At 41.6% G+C, this 19,743-nt stretch overlaps 1 non-coding gene and 1 pseudogene across 1 annotated transcript; one reads left to right on the forward strand and one right to left on the reverse strand.

The window, feature by feature from the left end:
* The first annotated feature begins 603 nt into the window (after window positions 1-603).
* Window positions 604-721, forward strand: LOC124717428 (annotated as a pseudogene).
* Window positions 722-18,189: 17,468 nt separating this feature from the next.
* Trnas-cga lies at window positions 18,190-18,264 on the reverse strand. Its single transcript has one exon. It is a non-coding gene; the product is annotated as a tRNA-Ser (tRNA).
* Window positions 18,265-19,743: the final 1,479 nt, after the last annotated feature.

Below are 19,743 nucleotides of genomic sequence, written 5' to 3' on the forward strand. Positions count from 1 at the left end.
CTCAGCATTTGCCAGAAACCGCGCTTCAGTATGTGTAACCGTTCACGAAATAAAACGGATATTACGCCTTACGTGACTCATGCTGTATAAAATACGGGGTGTTCAAAAAGTCTCTCCGCAGTGTCGTATGATTGTTAGCCGCTCGTACCGTATGGCGCAGTGAATATACCAACATGGATCTCAGTGAAATACAAGCTATTAATTTATTGAATACTGACTTGTTCGGACTCATGGACATTCTATCGGAAATATCGAGTAGTTTATCCTCAGACAAAATGCTAGAACGACTACTTCTCGGTGCATCTGTCACTGAATCCGTACTTCGAAATTTGTTAATCAAATCTCGCGCAGGATCGCGATGTGGGAGTGTTGACTCTGGGAAAACTGAATTAAATGTTTGACGAACTGAAACTGTCTATTTACCGCCAGCTTTGAACACTTGTTCGACTAAAAACACACGTTCTTCAATGGTTAGCATTTTAACAGTGACAAAAACGAAACAAACGAACAAAGTAACTAAAACGTTCACGTCAGAACGTAACGACACACACCAACAATACTACTGCCACTGGCTGAAATACACGAAACAGTGGAATGCTGGGAGCCAACAGCCTTGCCGCAGTACTAACACCGGTTCCCGTCAGATCACCGAAGTTAAGCGCTCTTGGGCTGGGATAGCACTTGGATGGGTGACCATCCGGTCTGCCGAGCGCTGTTGGCAAACGGAGTGCACTCAGCCCTTGTGAAGCAAACTGAGGAGCTACTCGATTGAGAGGTAGCGTCTCCGGCCTCTGAAACTGACATACGACTGGGAGAGCGGTGACCACAAGCCACTCCATATCTGCATCCAGTTACGCCTGTGGGCTGAGGATGACACGGCGGCCGGTCGGTACTATTGGGCCTTGATGGCCTGTTCAGGAGGAGTGGAATGTTGGGAAAGTCCACTTGAAGGGAAGTAACCCAGGCACACGAACAATCGTACGGCACGCACGGCTGACAATCATACGGCACTGCGGAGAGACTTTTTGAACACCCCATACTATTACAGTACAGTTGAGGAGGTAAAAAGAAAAGAAATACGCAATGAGACAAAGAGAAAAGACTCTTTTATTCAAAGACAATAATTACACTGAACTTACCGCAATTCATGATGATCCCCTAGACAATTTGAGGGGCAGGAAAGAGTGTGTGATCAGCATGCATGGTAATGCGTGTTCTGCAACGAGCTCCCATGCTGCTCACCAGGTCGGTGAGGAGTTGTTATGATTTTGCGTCCAGTTTTTCTAGCAGAGCGGTCGACAAGTACCGGACAGTCGTCAGTGGAGGTGACCGGGCTGCATTACGAGGGGCGTTTGAAAAGTCCGTGCAAAGCCCGAGAGATGGCACCACCGGCATGTATCGAGGTTATGTTTAGTTAGTAGCATCTTTGGAAAGAACGCACACCAAGTTTCGGCCATATTGGTCGATTTCTTTGTGTTTGGCATTCGTGTGATTATCAAAAAAGAACGAAAAAGAATTTCGTGTGGTGATTAAACATTACTTTGTGAAAGGCAAAACGCCTCAGGAGACTAAAGAGAAGTTTGATAAACATTACGGTGACTCTGAACCTTCGATTAGAGCAGTTTATAAGTAAGTGGTTTCAAAATTTTCGGAGTGGCCATAAGGGGCACAAGTGATGCTGAACGTTCTGGACGCCCTGTGGAGGTTACGACTCCAGAAATCATCGATAAAATCCATGATATGGTGATGGGTGACAGAAGAGTTAAGGTGGGTGAGATTGCTAGTGGTGTGGGCATCTCGAATGAACTGGTACATAATATTTTGCATAAACATTTGGACATGAGAAAGCTATCTGCAAGATGGGTTCCGCGATTGCTCACGCTTGACCAAAAACGGAATCGTGTGAAGTGTTGCGAGGATGGTTTGCAGCTGTTCAGGAAGAATCCACAGGACTTTAAGCGTTGTTTCGTCATTGTGGATGATACATTACTATACCCCCGAGACGAATGAACAATCTAAACAATGAGTTACCAAGGGAGAATCTGCACCAAAAAAGGCGAGGACCGTTCCTTCGGCCGGAAAGGTTATGGTGACTGTTTTCTGGGATTTGGAAGGGATAATCCTCATCGACTATCTGGAAAAGGCTAAAACTATTACAGGTGAATTATTCATCGTTATTGGACTGTTTGAAAACCGAACTGCAAGAAAAACGCCGGCGATTGAACCGCAAAAAAGTCCGTTTCCATCACGACAATGCACCAGCACACACCTCAGCAGTTGTAGTCGCAAAATTAATGGAAACAGGATTCCAACTCCTGAATGAGATTTTTACTCTGCAGCAGGGTGTACGCTGATATGAAACTTCCTGCCAGATTAAAACTGTGCTGGACCGAGACTCGAACTTGTAGTAGAGCACTTGCCTGGGAAAGCCAAAGGTCCCGAGTTCGAGTCTCGGTCCGGCACGCAGTTTTAATCTGCCAGGAAGTTTCAGGATTGCAACTCGTTTCACGTACCCCATAATCTCCAGACTTGGCTCCCTCGGACTACTATTTGTTCCCCAATTTGAAGAAATGGCTGGCAGGTCAAACATTTTATTTAAATGAGGAGGTGATTGCAGCAACTAACAGCTATTTTGCTGACTTGGACAATTCCTATTATTCGGAAGGGATCAACAAAGTAGAACAGCGTTGGACGATCTGTGTAAGTCTAAAAGGAGACTATGTCGGAAAACAAAAAAGGTTTACCCCAAACACGTAAGTAGTTTTTATTTTTGCACGGACTTTTCAAATGCCCCTGATACATGTCTCCAACGCATCCCACACGGGCACAGGGAATGGACAGGCCAGTGCATTTGCCGCATATCTTATTGTTATGACAGCTCCTCCACCTGTGCTCCTCGGTGTGGTTCCACTTTGTCGTCCGCAACACGCGCATGCACACGTGGAAGCAGTAGTTTCACGTTAGCATTGACTAGCGAATGCGCCGTATTCAAAGCTACGGAGGTCAGGAAGCCAATACAACAATATGCCTCTCCACACCATAACACACGTACCACCGGAACGATGACGTTCGACAGTGTTCCAGAATGTACTAAGTGTTCACACCTCTCGGCATACGAGAGTACGCCCAGCACCATCGAACACGATTGCTTTGGTGGTCCGTGTCTTATGGTGTGGGAGGCATACTGGTGCACGGTTGTACTGCACTTGAAATCTCCGAACATGTTACACTGGCCGGTCAACGCTATTGTGACAGTGTGCACCTTCCCCACGACAAAGCGAGACCGCATCGGGGTGATCACACACCCATTAAGAACCGTGTCCTGCCTTTCGTAGGGGAGAGTGGGGGAAATACACGCACCTAAGGAAAAATCGATGTGAACCATTCGTTACGTCATTAAAACCTACGAAAATAAGTACATACCATACAATGGACATTTCTCCACATATTCCAATCGTCTGTAAATAGTTATAAACAGTACCTTAATTTTGAACATTAAAATAAAAAAAGTGCAAATGCGTGGTATTCCCCACCCCTGAGGGTAATGACACGCAAAGTACTGGGTAATAGCACGCAAAACAAACAAACCATAAAAATGTACAATACTTTTTTTTATTTGCTTATTAGTTGCTACAAATAGTAAACAGTATATTTAAGAACGAAATAATGTAATTCTACAAACATCTTTTATAATTTTCGTTTTTTACATTTTTATTGATGTGAAAAGAGTTCATTTTCTCATACAGCAAAAATCGCACTTGTAACTTTTGGAGTGTTCCAGCCACTACAGTCTTCATGACTCCATCTGCTACAAGAAATACATCGATACCATAGTTCTCCATCTTTCCCAAACTCTCCACAAACTATACAGACATCTTCTGAAATCACCAATGGACCAATATCATCCATTTCATCGTCATCACAAATGTTCTGCAAGTCCAGATTTAGGTCATCATCGCTGCTACTTTCACTTTCTTGGTGGTGTTTCTTTTTATATAATGTCTGTTTCTTCTTCGAAACCTTTTTAAGTTGCAGACTTCTCCACTTATCTGCTTTATTCTTAAGATTTCTTTTCTTGTTTCCTTCAGCTTTCTTTTTCATGGCTTCTTTCTGTTTCTTTATTGATAACTCTGTTAGCAGTTTATTCTTCTCTGGAGTTGCTGTAAGGATCTCTGACTTTCCCTTAGGCTTTCCCTTGGCTTGTTTCGTCTTAGGAAGAAGTTGTATTTGTTTTGGAACAGGAGATATTTCAAATACGCTAACGTGCCTGACACATGCACTTTTAGTTGATGTTGTTGTGACCTCTTCTAGGCCTAGTAGAAGTGGAACATCCTCTGCTGGAGATCCAGGAATCTGTTCTTGACCCCTTTTTGGGATATGTGGCTCGTTTGTAGATGCAACCACTTCATTTCCATTTGTTGCATTCGGAACCTCTTCATCTTCAAGGACAAAATCTCTTAACATCTCACATTGTTGTAAGTCGTCATACTGAAATTTGTTTGGATTGAAAGAGCAAATCCCAACTGCTTTAAACCCTGACTGCCCTTTGTCCATGGTAGTGACCTTAATATGTGCCTTATTAAAAAGTTCTGCTAACTCATATGGCGTAATACTTTGATACACCCGTGACTTCATATACATGTCACATTCACGATTGAAGGCTGCTTTCAGAGAAGAAAAGAATGTAACATCTAGTGGTTTAAGCTTGTGAGAAGTGTGTGGAGGTATGATTACCATGACAATGGAATGTTTTTTACAAAATTCAAAAATTTCAAGTGAAATGTGGCTTGGTCCACCTTTACTTAAGATATATGACATCCTCTTCCTGGAGATGATAAACATAGGGGGGATGTAGGTACCAGCAGCACTGAAACAACGTATCACAGTCACGTTTTTCCCCCTTTCCCAAGACGTGGCCCCACCTATTTGTTTAACGCCTTCAGCAGCCAAAATTCTCGCAGGCTTTTGTACAGTATTTATGCCCGTTTCATCGACGTTGAACACTCTCCCTCTTTAAATTTATATTTTTCAAAGACATGTTCTAAGTTTTTAAAATATGCATTAACCTCTTCAACTTTTATAGTCCTGTCTTCCTCAGTTGCGTGTAATATTAAGTATATTAATAATTTTTACTTATGGACCGTCTGACAGCAACTGAATAAAACACAATTTTAGTGCCATACGCGTTTCGCCTTTATTTTCTGCAAGGCATCATCAGTGGCCTGGAATATGTACATATGTTAGCTATTTTATTTACATTTTTGTCATTGTGTCTATAGGTTATAAACAGTTCTGGTGGTTGGTATTTCCTATTAAGTAGTAATGTTTTGAACTGTACTTACAGGTTGCGTGGACAATTTCCTACATATTACGCTCCTGTTGCATTTTTGGTGTTGTTCTTCTTTTTATGAACGCCAATTTGCGGTTTTTTTCCCCATTCCACAACACTATGCACTGAACGCTTGTTGTAAAGCAATGTTTTGGTTTCTGTTACCGACTGTCAAATGTTTTTGCCAAAGATCGAATGTTATTGCCAAACTTATGAGTGTAACTATTGAAGTATCTGTGGTCTGTTCGTGTATGCATTTGTGTGTGCGTTTGTGTATGTGCGTGTGTGAGTGTTTTTTGGTGTGATATATATATTTGCTGTGTGTGTGTGTGTGTGTGTGTGTGTGTGTGTGTGTGTGTGTGTGTGTCTGTCTCCAGATGATGTGGGGAAGAGTTTTCTTTTTTTTATTATTATTATTTTTTGTTTTATGTTATCATTTCCTTTACTAAGTGTAGTAGGGAGCCTGTGCTGATGTGCGTTTGTTCATTTATCACATGTTTGTTTTCTGCTATGGCTTTCTGGATGTGGAAGTTTTCTTGCATTTGTATAAGATGTTTGTCATGGTTGCTTATTCTCATTATTTACATTTCTTGTTCCATGTTTGTAGGATGATGGTTGTAGTGTTTTAAATGCTCTGCAAATGTGGAATGGTTTGTTTCATACTTCCAACATCTGATATGTTCTTTGTATCTTGTTTCAAAATTCCTGCATGTCATACCTATGTATACTGCATCACAACTTTGACGTTCAAGTTTATATATTCCTGATTGTTGGAAATTTGTCTCTCTTGGTAGCTGGCTGGCTTAGGTGTGATTGAAGGGTTTGCCCAGGCTTATATGCTATTTTGAAGCCCTGTCTCTTTAGGATGTTTGCAACTCTGTGTGTTAGTTTATGTGTGTAGGTCATGGTGTACCATCTGGTTCTTTTCTGTGTGGTGTTGTCATTGTGTGTGTTTGTTGAGTGTGTTTGTAAGTTTTCAGCTTGTGAGTTCTTTTGTATTGTGGAACTGTTGTGTTTGTTTTTTATTTGTGTTTTTATTTTTTGATTGAGCTTGTGTACCACATGTGTGTCATACCCGTTGTTCCTAGCTATTTGTATGATTGTACTCATTTCTTGTTCATAGTTTCTCTTGCTGAGTGGGATTCTGTTTAATCTATGTAACATGTGTCTTAGTGCTGCAAGTTTCTGGCTGTGGGGGTGGTTGGATGTGGAATGTATTATTGTGTCTGTGGCTGTTGGTTTTCTAAAGATGTTAAATGTATGTTTACCATTTTCTTTTTTAATTGTAATGTCAAGAAAATTTATTTGATTTTCTTTTTCTTTTTCAAGTGTGAATTTTATGTTCTGATGAGCTTTGTTTATTTCTGAATGGAGTTCATCTATTTTTTCACTTGGCTCATCTACCAGACAAATAATGTCATCCACGTATCTGTACCAATATATGATTTTGAAACTTTCATTTGTGGTTATCTTATCAAATATCTGATTTTCTAGGTGACTGATGAAAATGTTTGCTAGTGTTCCTGATATTGGGGATCCCATGGGCAGTCCATCAGTTTGTAGATAATATTCTTTCTCAAACTGAAAGTAGTTTTGTTCAGTTGTCAGTCTGAGCATATCTGTTATTTCTTTTATTGCGTCTGTGGTGAGATTGCTGTGGGATGAGAGATTTTGTTCTATGATTTCTATTGTTTCTGTTATAGGGATGGAGGTATACATATTTTCCACAACACTATGCACTGAACGCTTGTTTTAAAGCAATGTTTTGGTTTCTGTTACCGACTGTCAAATGTTTTTGCCAAGGATCGAATGTTATTGCCAAACCTATGAGTGTAACTATTGAAGTAGCTGTGGTCTGTTCGTGTATGCATTTGTGTGTGCGTTTGTGTATGTGTGTGTGTGTGTGTGTGTTTTCTGGTGTGATTATATATATATATATATATATATATATATATATATATATATATATATATATATTCCAGGCCACTGATGATGCCTTGCAGAAAATAAAGGCGAAACGCGTATGGCACTAAAATTGTGTTTTACTCAGTTGCTGTCAGACGGTCCATAAGTAAAAATTATTAATATACCGTAATATTACACGCAACTGAGGAAGACAGGACTATAAAAGTTGAAGATGTCAATACAGCTATGTCAACCATTCCCTGTCAACGTGTACAACAGGTTCAAGAAAATACATCTGAGACTCCATAAGACGATACAGCATATAAAATTCAACAAAACATGCAAAAAGAACGATTTAATTCCAAGTTACATTAATGTAAAGGTTAAAAATAGTTCTACAGTGGCACAGAAGTCGAAATCATTTGCAGAACGATATTGGTTACTACATGAAATTAAGATGCTCTATTCGAAAAAACAGCACCTAAACATGATGCTCTATGAGACTTATCTAGAATTGGCAAAAAACGTAGGAAACGCCGCAGTTTTCATGGCACTAGTAGAAAAAACTGAACACAACACATACACAGCAATGAAACATTTACAAACCAAACGTAAACAGAAGATAATGAAACTAACAGTAAAAAAGACGCAAAAACACATTTACATTTTAAATGTGAAACCACATGAACACCAACACACATTCCATCCACGCTTAGCTAACCTAACAGAGACAGAACTACACGAAAATGAAAAAAATGCTCTTGGAAAAAGGTTTGAAACACTGCACCAATAGCAAAGTGAACAATCAATACATAGAAAATCTCAGAGTAGAAACCGAACACATCCTTACACATGAAGAACAACAAAATAATTGTGAAATAAACATAGGACTGACAAGAGAACTAGTAAAAGAAGAAATAAAAGGCATAATAAAACAAACACAGCAGACACACAATAAGAACAACCAAACAGAAGCAGCTACTATGAAAAGGTTAAAACAAAAGTTAACAGACAATAATGTATTAATAACAAGAGCAGACAAGGGAAATGTAACAGTACTCATGGATAAAGAGCAATACATCACAAAAACCAAGGAATACATAAACACCAACGCCATACAAAAACTGAAGTCAGATCCAACTACACGGTTCCAGGCAAATGTGAAATGAACACTGAAAAACATTGAACACACACTCACAGACAAACAGAAATACTACTTAACACAGAAAAACCCACAAGCACCAACACTCCGCAGTCAACCGAAAGTACATAAAGACGGAATGCCAATGAGAGCTGTTATCAACTTCAAGAAAGCCCCAACATACTGCATAGCCAAACACCTCCAAAAGTTAGTTACAAAACACTATAAAGTAGAAAACAACAGAACAGTGATCAACACAGGAAACCTAATAGAAAACATACAGAACATACAGGTACCACACACAGCATCACTTATTTCATTCGATATAGAAAATATGTATACCTCCATCCCTATAACAGAAACAATAGAAATCATAGAACAAAATCTCTCATCCCACAGCAATCTCACCACAGACGCAATAAAAGAAATAACAGATATGCTCAGACTGACAACTGAACAAAACTACTTTCAGTTTGAGAAAGAATATTATCTACAAACTGATGGACTGCCCATGGGATCCCCAATATCAGGAACACTAGCAAACATTTTCATCAGTCACCTAGAAAATCAGATATTTGATAAGATAACCACAAATGAAAGTTTCAAAATCATATATTGGTACAGATATGTGGATGACATTATTTGTCTGGTAGATGAGCCAAGTGAAAAAATAGATGAACTCCATTCAGAAATAAACAAAGCTCATCAGAACATAAAATTCACACTTGAAAAAGAAAAAGAAAATCAAATAAATTTTCTTGACATTACAATTAAAAAAGAAAATGGTAAACATACATTTAACATCTTTAGAAAACCAACAGCCACAGACACAATAATACATTCCACATCCAACCACCCCCACAGCCAGAAACTTGCAGCACTAAGACACATGTTACATAGATTAAACAGAATCCCACTCAGCAAGAGAAACTATGAACAAGAAATGAGTACAATCATACAAATAGCTAGGAACAACGGGTATGACACACATGTGGTACACAAGCTCAATCAAAAAATAAAAACACAAATAAAAAACAAACACAACAGTTCCACAATACAAAAGAACTCACAAGCTGAAAACTTACAAACACACTCAACAAACACACACAATGACAACACCACACAGAAAAGAACCAGATGGTACACCATGACCTACACACATAAACTAACACACAGAGTTGCAAACATCCTAAAGAGACAGGGCTTCAAAATAGCATATAAGCCTGGGCAAACCCTTCAATCACACCTAAGCCAGCCAGCTACCAAGAGAGACAAATTCCAACAATCAGGAATATATAAACTTGAATGTCAAAGTTGTGATGCAGTATACATAGGCATGACATGCAGGAATTTTGAAACAAGATACAAAGAACATATCAGATGTTGGAAGTATGAAACAAACCATTCCACATTTGCAGAGCATTTAAAACACTACAACCATCATCCTACAAACATGGAACAAGAAATGTAAATAATGAGAATAAGCAACCATGACAAACATCTTATACAAATGCAAGAAAACTTCCACATCCAGAAAGCCATAGCAGAAAACAAACATGTGATAAATGAACAAACGCACATCAGCACAGGCTCCCTACTACACTTAGTAAAGGAAATGATAACATAAAACAAAAAATAATAATAATAAAAAAAAGAAAACTCTTCCCCACATCATCTGGAGACAGACACACACACACACACACACACACACACACACACACACACACACACACACAGCAAATATATATATCACACCAAAAAACACTCACACACACACATACACAAACGCACACACAAATGCATACACGAACAGACCACAGATACTTCAATAGTTACACTCATAAGTTTGGCAATAACATTCGATCTTTGGCAAAAACATTTGACAGTCGGTAACAGAAACCAAAACATTGCTTTACAACAAGCGTTCAGTGCATAGTGTTGTGGAATGGGGAAAAAAACCGCAAATTGGCGTTCATAAAAAGAAGAACAACACCAAAAATGCAACAGGAGCGTAATATGTAGGAAATTGTCCACGCAACCTGTAAGTACAGTTCAAAACATTACTACTTAATAGGAAATACCAACCACCAGAACTGTTTATAACCTATAGGCACAATGACAAAAATGTAAATAAAATAGCTAACATATGTACATATTCCAGGCCACTGATGATGCCTTGCAGAAAATAAAGGCGAAACGCGTATGGCACTAAAATTGTGTTTTATTCAGTTGCTGTCAGACGGTCCATAAGTAAAAATTATTAATATACCGTAATAATGCATTAACCTCTTCTTTATTAAATCCCTGTATTCTGTTAATGCTAGTTGCTTCAGGTTTTCCCATGCTAATAGTTGGGTTTCTTTTTAAAAATAGAGCTAGCAAATCCTTTCCAGATAATCTAGATGACTTATCAGACTTGCTTGCAATGTTGTTAGCCTCTGCATACTCAAATGCAATCTTTTGCAGCTGGATGCACGTAATGCCATAGAGCAGCTTGGCCATTGTAATAACATGATCCCTAATCTCATTTTCCTGTTCTGTCGAAAATGCTGGGTTTCTTCCAAGTTTTGGACCCTCGGTATTTTTAACGTTCGTTCTCGTTCGCAGAGTAGTTTCATGAATCCCGAAAGCTCTTGATACTCGTATTTTTCTTCCAGATTTGATGGCATCAAGAGCCTTACAAAGTTCGTCTTGCGTCCATTTTGCTTTCTGGGTTTTTCTTTTATTATATCTACCCATCTGAAATGAAAAAAAAAACTCATTAGTATCGAAAATATAACCTGCAAGGGGGAATACCACGCACTTCAACATCTGTGTGGCATTACCCCACTGTAAGTTCGATGACTAACGTAAGCATAATTCGGCACCTAATTCAAATAGCGGGACAAATCTACAATTAAATTGAAGGTTTCATTTAGGGGTAGTAGTTGATATGCAAGAATTACATTAAAGTAACTTATAGTAGCACTTACCTTGCAAAATACAGCTGACCAAAATTACATGAGACACGCCGAAAATAAACAATACTTCACTGCTCCAACAATGCCACTGGAAAATGGCTGGCATAAGGCGCGTAGTTGTTGTTACTCCTGCCGGCAGGGTGTAGAACCAACTGGGAACAGATTGCGCTTGAAAACTGCGTAAATCAGCCTGCGTGGGATTACCCACTTTCCCCTAATGCCCAGGGGGTCATCACGAGTCCCAGTGACTTCAGTTTATTACTGGCCTAGTCTCATTTCTGTGCGTCTCATTGGCTGTTTCTTTCAGTTACCTTCTACATCTACACCCACATACATAGTCCACAAGCCACTGTATGGTGCGGGGCGGAGGGTACCCCTGTACCACTACTAGTCGTCTCCTTCCCTCTTCCAGTCGGAAACAGAGCGAGGGAAAACGACTGTGTAGATGCCTCTCTAATCTTATCCTGTCTAATCTTATCCTCAGTGTACGTTGGCGCCAAAATAGTGGTACTGCATCCTGAAATACGGTTTGTTGTAGGGGTCTACGAGTTTGCACATAGCCGTACAGTACGTAACACGCGCTCGCCAGCCGACCTATCTTGGAATGCTGACACTTTGCTTGGTCAGCAGGCGCGTGTCCGGCTGCAGTGCGCCACAGGAGACAAAGCCACTGGCTGCCATCCGCACCGCGCCGTATAACTAGCCCAGTCTCGGGCGCCAACATGTCTCTTTTTCTTAGCTCACCACGGAGCCTTTCCATACGACCGTAATTAGCCGGTGTTAGGATGTCAGACACAGTGATGATGGGTGCATTCAGCGTGCGTGTTATATAATCAGTCTTTTGTTAATAAACTGTTTATACTTACTTCTCAGTGTTTGCGTATTCTGTACCTCTGGGCTCCACTGCTTACGAATCGCCGCGCGGGATTCGCCGAGCGGTCTGAGGCGCTGTAGTCATGGACTGTGCGGCTGGTCCCGGCGGAGGTTCGCGAGTCCCTTCCTCGGGCATGGGTGTGTGTGGGTGTGGGTGTTTGTCCTTAGGATAATTTAGGTTAAGTAGTGTGTAAGCTTAGGGACTGTTGACGTTAACAGTTAAGTCCCATAAGATTTCAGACACATTTGAACATTTTTGTGTGCCGGGCCGAGACTCGAACTCAGGACCTTTGTCTCTCGCGGCCAAGTGCTCTACCATCTGAGCTATCCAAGCACGACTAACCCCCTCTCCTCACAGCTTTACTTCTGCCAGTACATCGTCTCTTACCTTCCAAACTTCACAGAAGCTCTCCGGCGAAACTGCTAGAGCAGTTGCCGGCGAAAGGCAAAGGTCCCGAGTTCGAGTCTCGGTCCGGCTCACAGTTTTAATCTGCCAGGAAAGTTACAGCTTCTCCACTACTCGACGCTTGGCGCTCTCTCTTGGTATTCAGCGGGCTCGTAAAACTTTGACCCTCGATTTCTCGAAAACAGTTGAGAAGCAGGTCGTTAGCAGCATTTGTTCGTCCAAGTATGTACTACAACGGTCCGAAAGATGAGCAGTACCTCTGAGCCGATGGGTGTACGAACACTCGGTTCCCACGCTGGTTGCTGACGTGTGGGGTCCAGAGGAGAGGGAGAGGAGACGGAGAGAAATCGGGCCGAGCTCCCTCATCCCTGTTTTTGTGTCGGAGCGGTGCGTGCGCCGGCCTAGACACCTGCAGATTACTCAGCAGGCAGAGGCGGACACTGGAACACCGCCCCACTGCGTGCTGAATACTGGATGATGTTTCTGTTTCGGGGGCCGCGGCTGATAGTCGCCTACTACAGTTCTTCTGGACACCTGGGAATTGCCTCGGGGCCAATCTAAGGTTCGGTTTGGGGGGGGGGGGGGGGGAACAGCCCAGTCACTCCCATCTTTTACGCGCTGTAAATCCAAACGATTTTTTTTTTTTGTGCCGTGGGACCAAATTAAGGAGAAGTCTCCATGGTCATGGAACGAGTCAATACATGAAATTATAACACGATAGAAGAAACAGATAAAATGAAATACAAGAAACGTATTGGTTGGTTGGTTGTTTTGGGGAAGGAGACCAGACAGCGAGGTCATCGGTCTCATCGGATTAGGGAAGGACGGGGAAGGAAGTCGGCAGTGCCCTTTGAAAGGAACCATCCTGGCATTTGCCTGGAGCGATTTAGGGAAATCACGGAAAACCTAAATCAGCATGGCCGGACGCGGGATTGAACCGTCGTCCTCCCGAATGCGAGTCCAGTGTCTAACCACTGCGCCACCTCGCTCGGTCCAAGAAACGTATTCAGCCGACAATTCGTAAGTTTAAATAAAGAAAATCAAGAATGTAACACTCGAATTTGCTTAATTTTTCAGCTCTTCCAGGAGGTCCTCGACAGAATAGAAGGAGTGAGCCATGAGGAAACTCTTCAGTTTAGACTTAAAAGTGTTTGGGCTTCTGCTAAGATTTTTGAGTTCTTGTGGTAGCTTATTGAAAATGGATGCAGCAGAATAGTGCACTCCTTTCTGCACAAGAGTCAAGGAAGTGCATTCCACATGCAGATTTGATTTCTGCCTAGTATTAACTGAGTGAAAGCTGTTAACTCTTGGGAGTAAGCTAATATTGCTAAGAACAAACATTAAAGAAAATATATACTGTGAGGGCAATGTCAGAATTCCCAGACTATTGAATAGGGGTGAATAGGGGTCGACAAGAGGTTCTCGAACTTACACCACATGTAGCTCGAACAGCCCGTTTTTTAGTCAAAAATATCCTTTCTGAATCAGAAGAATTACCCCAAAAAATAATACCATATAAGCGTATGAAAATATGCGAAGTAGACTACTTTTCGTGTTGAACTGTCACTTATTTCAGATACTATTCTAATGGTAAATAAAGCAGCATTTAGTTTCTGAACAAGATTCTCAACATGGGCTTTTCACAACAGCTTACTATCTATCCGAACGCCTAGGAACTTGAACTGTTCCGTCTCGCTCATAATATGCCCATTCTGTCTGATCAAAATATCAGTTCTTGTTGAATTGTGAGTTATAAACCGCAAAAACTGAGTCTTACTGTGATTTAGCATCAAATTATTTTCCACAAGCCACGAACTTATTTCATGAACAACATTATTTGATAATGTTTCAATATTACACACAATAACACTAAAAATACCCTGCTGTGCAAAACTTAAGGACGACGACAACTTCCACATGACGGTCACTGTCAACTAATATAGCTCGATTAAACTTGGACCATATATGCAGGGTGACAATTATTGAACTATATGAAAAAAAGTAAATTAGTTACAAACTATGGCGTGCATACACTTTATTCAACATGGAAACGCCACTACAAATATTCGTATTTAGGTTATGACATGTTCGATATGCCTGGCATCATTGACGATGATGTGACGCGGACGAATAGCGAAATTCTACACGGCCCGCTGCATCGATGCTGTCGATGACCTCCTGAATGGCTGTTTTCAGCTCGGCATTGGTTTTGGGGTTACTGCTGTGCACCTTGTCTTTAATATAGCCACACAAAAAGGAGTCGCATGTGTTCGGATCCGGAGAATATGGCGGCCAATCTAGGCGCATGCCAGTGGCCTCTGGGTACCCTAAAGCAGAATGCGATTCCCGAAGTGCTCCTCCAGGACATGGGTGGTTCACAGCAAATGGATTGTCATGGAATTTTGACAAGAGCCAGTACATACAGTTTAGTACCTGACAAAAAATACCTGTCCGTGTAAGTATAATGTATTCAAGCAATGAGATTAAAGCTGTAGACAGTGTTAAATTTTTAGGGCTACAAATTGACCACAACCTAAATTGTAAAACTCACACTCTAGACTAAATGAAACGCCTTAGTTCAGCTACATTTGCAGTAGGCATGACAGCAGAAATACGTGATTTAAAAATGAAGAAGTTAGTTTATTCGGCCTACTTCCATTCACTGATGAGTTATGGAACCATCTTTTGGGGAAACTCCTCTCACAAAGAGAACATTTTCAAAATTCGGAAACGAGTCATTAGATTTATATCTGGTGTCAGTCCTAGATCATCATGCAGAGACCCCTGTAAGAAACTTGGTATTGTAACCACTACTTCTCAGTACATATACTCACTGATGTCCTATGTCATTTCCAACGTGTCTCTTTTTACAAAAAAATAGTGCAAAACATGATTGTAATACCAGAACCAAAAACAATCTATCTGTATAAGGACTATAAAAGCTTAACATTAGTACAAAAAGGAGTCAAACACACGGGTACTCATATATTCAGTAACTTACCAGAGCATATCAGAGGTCACGTAAGTGATAAAGATCGCTTTCAGAGTGAATTAAAGAACTTGCTGTTGGCCAGCTCCTACTACTCCATCGGTGAATATCTTCACCATGATTATAGGTCATAACTCTGTCTGCATTACAATTGTACAATATCCATGTATCTGAGTAAAAAAATAAAAAAAAATTAAAACAAAATTTAAAAAAACTTTGACTCTTTCCACAACGCAGAGATTCCTCTTCAAGGGATCCATGGAAAACGATAAATGTAATGTAAACACTCTCCCGCTTCGATGGGGTCGAGCTCCGTCTTGCATGAACCACATCTTGTCGAAATCAGGGTCACTTTGGATAATGGGGTTCTTCGTTAAAACAAACCATGCAGCGCATACTAATTCCCGTTATGCCCCGCTGCCAACTGTGCAATTACATCGTCCTAACATAAACCGTACAGAAATTATGACGATTTTATTTTATATAGTTCAATAATTGTCATCCTATAGAAAGAAGTCTTCTCTCCACAAATCAATACGGTTTTTAAGAGTATTGCTCGTGCAAAACTCAGCTCGTTCTTTTCTCACATGGGATCTGCGAACCATGGATGAAGGGCAACAGACGGATTTCATGTTCCAGGATTTCCCTAAAGCATTTCAGACGATGCCACACTGCCGACTGTTAGTGAAGATACAAGCATACGGAATAGGTTCCCAGCTACGAAAGTGGCTCGAAGACTTCTTAAGCAACAGAACCCAGTATCTTGTCCTAGACGGCGAGTGTTAATCGGAGACGAAGGGATGGTCAGGAGGGCCCCAGGGGAGTGTGATGGGACCGCTCTTATTTTCTATATACATAAATGATCTGGCGGACAGGGTGGACAGCAGTCTGCGGCTGTTTGCTGATGACGCCGTGGCATACGGCAAGGTGTCGAAGTTGAGTGATTGTAGGAAGATACAACACCACTTAGGCAGAATTTCTAATTACTGTGATGAACGGCAGCTAGCTCTAAACGTAGAAAAATGTAAGCTAATGCAGTGGTGGTGATTGTAAGTTCCTATGGGACCAAATTGCTGAGGTCATCGGTCCCTAGGCTTACACACTACGTAATCTAACTTAAACTAACTTACGCTGAGGACAACAAACGCACCCATGCCAGAGGGAGGACTCGAACCTCCGACGACGGGAGCCGCGCGAACCCTGGCAATGCGCCTTAGACGGAGCCAAAACCCTGCGCGGCGTTAATGCAGATTAGTAGGTAAAACAAAAACATTATGTTCCAGAACAGAATTAGTAGTGTGCTGCTCGAGAAAGTCACTTAGATTAGATATCCGGGCGCAACGCTGCAAAGCGATATGAAGGTAAATAAGCATGTAAGGATGTGGTGGGGAAGGTGAATGGTCGACTTCAGTTTATTGGGAGAATTTCAGGAAAGTGTGGTTCGTCTGTAAAGGAGATCTCGTATAGGACACCAGTGGAACCTGTTGTTGAGTACTGTTCAAGTGTTTGGGATCCGCACCAGGTCGGATTAAAGGAAGACATCGAAGCATTTCAGAGGCGGGCTGCTAGACTTGTTCCTTTCTTCCAGGAGTGCTAGTTCTGCAAGGTTAGCAGGAGAGCTTCTGCGAAATTTGGAAGGTAGGAGACGAGGTACTGGCAGAAGTAAAGCTGTGAGGACGGGGCGTGAGTTGTGCTTGGGTAGCTCGGTTGGTAGAGCACTTGCCCGCAAAAGGCAAAGGTCCCGATTTCGAGCCTCGGTCCGGCACACAGTTTTAATCTGCCAGGAAGTTTCATATCAGCGCACACTCCGGTGCAGAATGAAAAGCACGTTAGTGGAGAAGCTGTTCAGACTCTCTGCTTATTTCAAAGTTATACATCACAGACATTCTGATCGGGGAGCGATCTGTAGATTGTAGTATCTGAAGAAATACTTCTGAGACGATATCACATTTACACATTTGTTTTGAATTGATGACCGGTTTCAACAGTACTTTCGTGTCACCTTCGGATAATACGACACGATCACACACTGCATTTCTAAGCATTTTTTCTATGTCAGCACAAATGAAATACATAAGTACAATACAGGGTGTTTGAAAATGAATATACCGGTTTTAAGGCTTTGTAGCATTTATTACATTCGACTTATAAATAACACAGCAAATGCAAGGGCAAATGAACCAGTTTTTGTTACAAGGATTGACGATGAGCACTATTCGTCACACGGCACACACAGAGCTGATCGGCCCAGTTCTTCCGAAACCTTGATCAGTGTGTCTCTAGTCATTATTCTAACAACTGCTTCATTCCTGTTTCTTAAGTCAGTTCTAAGTTCTAGGGGACTGATGACCTCAGATGTTAAGTCCCATAGTGCTCAGAGCCATTTTTTGAGCCTAAAACAACATTCATACTGGAGGTTCTTGACAAAGGATGAATGATAAATTGTCCACACTTCTGAGAACTTTAAGGGTAGGAACGGCTCGTCCAAGCATTGAAAAAAAAACCATTTATCTCGATAAAATATACACTAACAAACGCGTCACACAATATTTACAAGGCAGTAAATAGCGCCGTTTTAAAAAATGTGTGCCCGACCGAGACTCGAACTCGGGTCCTTTGCCTTTCGCGGGCAAGTGCTCTACCAACTGAGCTACCGAAGCACGACTTACGCCCGGTACTCACAGCTTTACTTCTGCCGGTACCTCGTCTCCTACCTTCCAAACTTTACAGAAGCTCTCCTGCGAACCTTGCAGAACTAGCACTCCTGAAAGAAAGGATATTGCGGAGACATGGCTTAGCCACAGCCTGGGGGATGTTTCCACAATGAGATATTCACTCTGCAGCGGAGTGTGCGCTGATATGAAACTTCCTGGCAGATTAAAACTGTGTGCCCGACCGAGACTCGAACTTGGGACCTTTGCCTTTCGCAGGCAAGTGCTCTACCAACTGAGCTACCGAAGCACTACTCACGCCCGGTACTCACAGCTTTACTTTTGCCAGTACCTCGTCTCCTACCTTCCAAACTTCAAACTTTCATATCAGCGCACACTCCGCTGCAGAGTGAAAATCTCATTCTGGAAACTTCCCCCAGGCTGTGGCTAAGCCATGTCTGCGCAATATCCTTTCTTTCAGGAGTGCTAGTTCTGCAAGGTTCGCAGGAGAGCTTCTGTAAAGTTTGGAAGGTAGGAGACGAGGTACTGGCAGAAGTAAAGCTGTGAGTAGCTGCCGTGAGTCGTGCTTCGGTAGCTCAGTTGGTAGAGCACTTGCCCGCGAAAGGCAAATGTCCCGAGTTCGAGTCTCGGTCGGGCACACAGTTTTAATCTGCAAGGAAGTTTCATATCAGCGCACACTCCGCTACGGAGTGAAAATCTCATTCTAGCGCCATTTTACTTTATCGTTTGTGTCCTGGTTTCTTTGTAAGTGCCATATATTAGATTGGTGCATTAAGTTCGTAGCGTTTTTGTTTTGCATGTTTGTATTAAGGTTCCTGTGTGTTCATTTATCGATTGTCACTTTTTATTTGTAGTTCACTGTTGCTATCTCAGCTTACATTTTGCCACTTTGTCATTTGGAGATAGTGAATGGCGCTGTGGATGCTAGAAAGTGGGGTACCAAGTGGAGAAATCGGAACATTTCCGACGCTCTCTCTGAGTTCAGTAGAGGGACGACAGGAGCGAAGGAAGCCAGAAATATTCGCGCTGTGTGTAATCCCAAAAGTAAGGTCTCCTATTTTTTTATAAGCACATAGACCTGTTTATTTCTACAATGGTTTACATCAGTTTACAGCTTGAACATTTAGCTATTTTTCGACATAATCACCATTTCTGTCGATGCATTTTTGTAGACGCTGTGGCAGTTTTTGTATGCCCATGTCATACCAGCAAGCCGTCATGCTGTTCAGAAAGTTATGAACATCTTCTTTCACCTCGTCATCGGAGCTGAATAATCGCTTTCCGGCCAAATGTTCTTTTAACCTACGGAACAGGAGATAGTCACTGGGCGCCAAGTCAGGACTATAGAGTAGGTGGGTGATTATGTTCCACTGAAACTGTTGCAGGAGAGCAACGGTTTGCCGAGCGATGTGTGGGCGAGCGTTGTCGTGGAGAATATGTACGCCCTTGCTCAACATTCCTCTTCTCC

The sequence above is a fragment of the Schistocerca piceifrons genome, chromosome 9 (genome assembly GCF_021461385.2).
Source record: "Schistocerca piceifrons isolate TAMUIC-IGC-003096 chromosome 9, iqSchPice1.1, whole genome shotgun sequence".
NCBI lineage: Eukaryota > Metazoa > Arthropoda > Insecta > Orthoptera > Acrididae > Schistocerca > Schistocerca piceifrons.